The 7383-nt window shown below is 41.8% G+C and overlaps 1 pseudogene; it reads left to right on the plus strand.

Annotated features, from left to right (window-relative positions):
* The first annotated feature begins 4568 nt into the window (after positions 1 to 4568).
* Positions 4569 to 6464, plus strand: LOC147450106 (uncharacterized; annotated as a pseudogene).
* Positions 6465 to 7383: the final 919 nt, after the last annotated feature.

Raw genomic sequence — 7383 nt, forward strand, 5'->3', positions numbered from 1 at the left:
ATGAATCTCTGAAAATCTTGGTGAGTACCGTGCACAAGATTTTGTTGGTACTCTTGGCTTGTCCGTTTACTTAAGGGTGGTATTGTGCAGGTTTGTGATGGATTACTAGAAATCCATCAAGTGTCTATTGAGTGGATTACTAGAAATCCACTCAACAGACACTTGACCACTTCATTCAAGTACTACATCCCTTGATTTCTAATTATCTCTATTGGCAAGCCCTATCTAGTAAACATATTTTCAAACAAGAATTGCAATGTTGTTCTCGCAACATTGTTTTGTGTGGCCTTGGCTTCCGTTTAGGGTTAATGAGTTATTATAAGTAACAACTAGGGTGGTTGTTAACCCTCACGGACACCCTATCACCTACGACAGACGTCGTATTATTATTTGGTAGAGTCATATACTGGGCTTGTCGGTCCAATAGATGTGTACGTGATCGCCAATGAGAGGTGCACCACTTATCTTATTTTTACCATATTTGTACAACGACCAGCCACTGTGGGTGCCCATGTGTGAATGGAATGAACTCTTATAAAAATCCTCATTCTCAGAGGTGTCAGCTAAGAAGTGCTCTTGCTCCATCTTTTTCTCCTTCTCCTTCTGTGTGTGTGTGTGTGTGTGTATGCTAGAGAGAGAGAGAGATTGTGTGTGTGTGTGTGTGAGTGATTGAACATTGCGGCAACATCGGCGGTGGCGAGGTGGTAGAGCACGGAACTCGGCGGTAGCTCCTTCTTCTTTGTAACACATGATCCTTCACAAAAAAAGCATTGAGAGGTAAGTGAGACACCATTGTTCTTTGAGCTTGCTAGGACTCTCTAGATGTGTGTTTATAGCCTTTCGAGGCTCGCACACAGTGCGCAGGCAAGTTCCCAGTCTTTGACACGTTCGAGAGGGGGAACGGGGAACACACCCGACACACACGCAATGGCCCCTATATAGCTCAGGGTATTCACAGCACCCCTGTCCTCTCAAAAACACCTTCAAAATAAGCAACTCACACTAGCAGGGCCTCTCCTGCACTTCGTCCAACACACACACGCTTTGCACAATCACCAAATAGCGATCACACCGATCTTGCCCACTTCCACCTCTCCCACAGCTGAACACCTCTCTCTCTTTCTCTCTCACACACACAGGGGGACCTGGAGGAGCGCACATGCTCACACACACCTTGGAGACGAGCAAAGAAAAAAGGGGGGAAGGGGGGAGAGACGACGCCAAAATCTGGCAATGACAGCTTCTCCTTCAAACAAAAAAGCCATGTACAAGATCCGTACAGTCTTCTCTAGGCCGCACCATGGCCGTCACTGTTTCACACAGAGGGGCACACACATCCCTTGCCTCTTGAATTTGTCGGCACACACCTCGACAAAAAACTCCATTGTTGGCTTCACTTTGACAGAAGCCGCTTCTCTTGGCATCCCTCGCTGGCTTCTTTTTCTACAAAGCTTTCGCCCTTCCAAGCCTCTTAATGACGATTTGCCTTCCATGCTTGCTTCCATCCTCGAGCGCTCCAAGCGTTTCTCTTTTTCTCCCCTTCTCCTCTTCCTTTTCCAAGCCCCAAGGAAAAACAAACCCTCTTTGGAAAAAACCGTGCTCACCTTTCTTTTTTCTTTCTTTCTTTCTCAATCAAACTTCTCCAGCAATAGCGCCCGGCGCTATTGCCTAATGGATCCACTTTTAGTTTCCATTACATAGAATCTCCCAAGATTCTTTAGCATCTCCATTCAACTCACAATTTAAAACCAATCCTAATGGCTAGGATTTGACCTCAGCACGTAGAGAGTATAAAGTTGAAGCTTAACCACTAGGCTATTCACCTATGTTGCCCTTAGGGGTTCCCTTAAGCACTAAAAAAAAAAACAATACTCCCCCCCCCCCCCCCTTATCCTTTCCCTTTTTTTTCCCCCACCCTTTCCTTTTCCTTTCTTCCCCCCCTCCCCCCCCCCCCCCCAAACTAATTAATGGCTTCACTCAAAAAAGTCGTTTTGGGCACCTAATGCCTTTGCCTTTTTGGCATCCCCAAAGGGCTAAGGCCATAGTGGTGGTTTGTCTTTTTTCTTAGGTAAAAGTGTCACATGTGTTTTATAAATAAGTGTGAAAAATAAAAAATAACGTATATAGTTTTGAGTGGCTCTTGAGAGGATAGGTGCATTGGATTCCGTTTTTTTAGTGGTGAACTTTGGGTGAAAGTTGCAAGCTGGAAGGGTTAAAGTGGGGTTGGTGGGAGGGGCTTATAATGAGTGCATGCATTACATTTCTTCCCTCTTTCGGAGTGGAGCCTCCTTGAGCTCCATGGAGGGAGGTCTCCATAGGGTTAGGGCTCATGAAGCCTTAGTAGGGTAGGCAAGGCTCAAGGGTGCCGGCCTATGGCGGTTCTTGGTCGTGGGTGCGTGTTGTGCATGGGGTACCTCTGCACGCTCTTGTCTTGCTCCTCTCTGTCGTCCTGCTCGCCGGCCTATGGTGCTTCTGGGTCGTGCTCCTGCTTTGTTGTCCTACTCCACTCCTGTAGTGTTGTCCTGGTTTGTGCATGACGCCATGGTGGCATGTCGCCCTGCTCGCCGGCCTGTGGCGGTTATGGGCCACGCTCCTGCTCTGCTGTCCTACTCTGCTCCTGTAGTGCTATCCTGCTTCTTGCATGGGGTTGTTGAGAAAATGGTGGCTTGTGTGACGTGGTTCCTCGCGCTGGTCTATGGCGCTGTTGGGCATGATTCAGTGCCCTGCCTCTTCGCGGTCTTGCGTTGCTGTGGTTTGCCGTCTTGCTCGCCAATCTATGGCGGATTTGGACCGTGCTTGTTCTCTGTTGTGCTTCTCTGCAGGTGCCTCGTGTTCTTGGTTCGCTAGTCTATGGTGGATTGGGGTCGTGCCTTGGTGTCGTATTGCTCTGTATCTCGGTGCCATGTTGCTCTATGCATTCGAGTCCTGCTGCTCTGTTAGGATGTCGCCTTTGCCGATCTATGACGGATCTTGGGTGCCGCTCTGTGGTGATGCTGCTATATCCGGTTTTGTCGTGCTGCATTGCCGTCCTCTCCGTCGGTCTGTGGTGTATCGGGCCGTTTTGTTGTGTGTCGTGCTGCTCAGTGCATCGGGGTTCTACTGCTCTCTTAGGAAGTCTCCTTTGCCGACCTGTGATGGATCTTGGACGCCAATCTGTTCTGCTGCTGTTGTTTCTGGTGTTGTCGTGCTGCATTGTCGTCTTCTCCGTCATCTGTGGTGGATCGGGGCATTCTATTATGCAGCTTTGCTGCTGTAGTGTGTTGCGCTGCTCTACTATGTCGTCCCGCTTGCCAGTCTATGGTGGTTTGGTGTCACATGTGCCTCGTCGCCGGCATTTTGTGTTAATTTTCGGTATGTTGCAAAGAGACTTTTTTTATTTGATTTGTCGCTTTGTATCGATTGGCTGTTTTGTTTAACAATTTGTTGTTTTTTGCAGGGTGGTACGGAGCCATTGACGGGATTGGATGGTTTGGGTTGGTTACTGTATGTCGAGGTCAAGCACAGTTTGTTACGGGCTAAATAATTTGAAGACTATAATAGATGTAACTTTTATGGTGTCAATTAAGTTTGAAATTGCACAATGTTTTCGAAGTTAATTAGTTCTCGAAATTTGTCCAATTGTTGTTGATAGACTTTGTTCTTTGGTTTGCTATAAAAAAAGATTTGGTGTTGTGTCGAGGTGCTCTTAATTAAAAACGATTGGCTCCACATTCTATGATGCAATCTTGGTCCATGATTTAATCCTATTGATAGATTATTTGGACTAGCTGAGCATGTGGTTAGGTTTTGGGGATTTGACATTGAAAATTTATGGCTATGCGGTTATTTTTTTAATGTGAGAAAATGATTCAACTTTCAATATTAAATTTGGTTGTCTCAAGGTTCATTATTAATATTATAAAGTAAGAATGAAAATAAATTCGTTTTGATGTGATGATTTAGAATCATTTACTTCAAATTTTTATAAAGTTCTAAGATATTAGTTTCTCTTCTTTAGATGTCTTAGTTTACTTTAGTTGTAGTTCTCATTTCATTTGCAGCCTTGCACTTCTCTTCTCCTCTCTCCTCTCTCTAATAATAGTTGAGTTTATTTAGGATGCACCTGTCTTCTCTTCTCTCATCTCTCTAGTAATAGTTGAGTTATTTGTAGCTTTTATTGTTATTGCAAAAGTCGAGGTAGAGTTAATTAAAAGAGCAGCCCTCTCTCTCTCTCTCTCTCTCTCTCTCTCTCTTTATGGAGTGTATAGGTCGTGACCCAATATTATATAATGATAGATGATAACAAATGTAAAAATCTGCATTTACTTCTAACCTTTGAGTGGAACTTTCAAACTATATTTCTCGAAGTACTCAAGATGATCCATCAAGTTTCACTCTTTGAGTTGTTAGTATATAAAAGCTAAAGGTATTTTGAAGAACCATCACGTTTTACAAGCCTCCTATTCTGAGATCACTCTTGTTGAGAGTTTTACTTCCACTATAGTACAGTCTCTTAAAATTTACAGCCACATCTATTATCAAAGCATAGCATCACTCTCTATACCAAGGCACTATGGATTTGAATATAGATGGTAATATACCTTTGCATTTTGTTTCCTCTTTTGGTGCTTAAGAGTCTTGCTGTCTTGCTTATCTTGGAAACTGTTTTGAGCTTGCTCTTGATTATAGATGCTTTCACTACAAATTCAAGCAATGACTACTTTGAAACTTTAAGCGCAGCTCCTAGAACTGAAAACTTGCATGAAGTTGTGTTTGAAAGTGGGGGCCTTGGATCGTCAAGTAGTTTAGTGGGTTCTCCAAACTCAGCATTTAAAAATCTTAGTCCCAAATCCAACTTTAAGAAATCTCCAAAATCTGTTCAAAAAGCTCTTAGTATTGCAAGAGGAATGGCCACTATGAAGGTTAGATTTGTTTCCAGTTTCTGTGGCCTACCAATGTGTAATTGATAATAATAGTATCGTGTGCCATGTGTTGTAGGGTGAACACCGCTTAGCTCTTCCGGGATTGCCACTCCCTCCGTCGGTGTGAGTCGTTCGTTGGGCTTAGCATCTATTAAAGAAGAGCCAAGACCTACTGTTAATTCTTTTGAATCTCAATTGGCATTGAGTCAATCTACACCTGAGCTTCTTATATCTGAGCTTGCTGATGCTATTAACTATTGTTTTTTCTTCATGGCAAGGTGCTCGCAAAGTATGGCACATACAAAATCCAAAAAGCAAATTACAACAGATTTTTGAAGGTTGATCTTGTGGACAAGGTTGCACATCATACTATCACTTTTGTTGTGGCAGAAAATTATATTGAACAGTTTGTCAACACATTAAAGCTTGGTGATTTTATACGTATTGAGGGCGTGTTGTGAGGAAAAAGAATCCTAGTGATGGAGGCACTTGCCAACTTGCTCTCTATGCTGATGCAACTACATCTATTGTGAAGGCTCCTTCATTCGACTTTGTGCTAACTCTCTTTCCCGAGCACAAGATTAAAGATCTTATCTCATCATGGACTTCTTCAATTGAAGATGGTGTGCCTACTGTAGCATTTACTGTTATCAAGATGGAGAACATGGCAAAAAGTGATGGCAGTAGTGGCACTAGACTTATTGTTGTTGATGGCCTTGTTGATGTTGATAGAGCAATGGTAAGCTTCTATACACAGCTCTAAGTCTTCTTGATAGTGTTTTGATTGTTTGTTATTGCTGCAGCTTTTGTTTGTACCTTCTCAAAAGGCTGACTTTTATAACATATCCAATGAAGTCAAAGAGAATGGATTTTATGATTGTGTGGCCCACAACATAAATGTCTTTAAACAATTCTCTAACACATTGTCTGTCATGGACTACACTATCTTGTTGCCATTGCCCTTTCAATTGAAGTTTCTTTTCAAAGATATCCGTGATAAGCAGATTGCCAATATGGGATTCGGAAAAACGGTGAGTTCTCCTTGGTAGGTTCGTTGTATTGATTGTGAATCATGTGATTTCTTTATGTTAATTTCAGGTGTTCAGTTCTCTTGAGGTTTTTAACGTCAACAGTGTTGGATTGGAGTATTTATGTGGAGATTGCAAATCTGCCCAAGTCAAGTGCCAAAGCTCTAATCCTCATTGTTTTGCTTGTAACAAAGTTGTTGAAATTTGGAAAGTTCCTGCTCTTCAAGTAAAGCTGGTTCCTCGTGACATTAAAGGTATTTCCGTCACCTTGCACGGGAAGATTTTTGACCAAGTCCTTCACCTACCCTCTTCTTTTTTGCATTTGTATGAAATTGATCTAGTGAGTTTGAAAGCTTCCTTGGTGGGAATGAAAAGAGTTGGGCATTTCTCAATTGATGCACATGGGTATGTAACAAGCTTTAAATATGAATAGGAAGATGCTGTCTATGCTAATGTGCCTTGCACTCCTCTAGGAAGGTTATATTCTGTTGAATATCCTTTTGTATCTAGGCATTATGGTGGGATTATCTCTTGACGATAAAGCTGTTTTTTGTATAAATGGCATCCAATGTTCAATTGACTCAACTTTTTGGACGACATCTCCTTGTAATCAAGATGTTTTAAGGGCATTGTTGTTTGTATGTGGTGTAGATATCTCTATCAATTCACTAGAGAATATTTTTGTCCAAGCATATTGTTGCAAGCTTTTATTCTCACGACTTGCAGATCACAAGTGTGTGGCTGAAATTGTGGAATGATGAGAGTGTGGCTTGTAATGTTGACGACAAAACTCTTGAATCTCTGGTTTGCCAATGTATAAGAACAATAACAAATTCTCCTTTTCTTTCAATCAATTTGATCAATCTAGCTTGCCATGTCTTGGAGTTTCAATGTATTGTTCATGTGTTTCAACAACAAAATCATCAACATTATTTCAATGCTAATTCTTGTGTTGCATCTTCTTCCTCTTCTCATGGCTTGTTGGTCTTTATTTGTCAAGGTGGATTGTTTGTTTTTTCACAATTGGATTCCATCAAGAAATGTAAGCGCTGCTCTTGGCCTAAAGATCTTGCCGCTAGATTGGTGGATGTTGTGAAGACTTTTCCAAATGAGATAGAATTGCATATAGCTTCTCGATTTCGAACACAAGTTTGTTCTTCTTACACTTTGAAACAAATTCAAAAGAAAGTTTACTCAATATCGAAAATGTTGCATGAAGACAATGTTGTGCCTCAATCTAATAAAAGATCTAGGAAACAAAAATATCTAGTGGAAATTCAAGACACTCCTACATATGGATGTTTAAGTTGTGGTAGTCTTTTGTTCAAAAAGAGTTTGCATTGTTTGAGTGTGCTCGAAGGATATTTTTTCCAAACCTTGACAGGATTGCAAACATTTAACTCTGCTGTAGACAAAAGAATTTGTTTCTCCTGTAAGCAAAGCTTAAAATCTCA

Source organism: Adiantum capillus-veneris, chromosome 9, assembly GCF_014529385.1.
Source record: "Adiantum capillus-veneris isolate H3 chromosome 9, ASM1452938v2, whole genome shotgun sequence".
NCBI lineage: Eukaryota > Viridiplantae > Streptophyta > Polypodiopsida > Polypodiales > Pteridaceae > Adiantum > Adiantum capillus-veneris.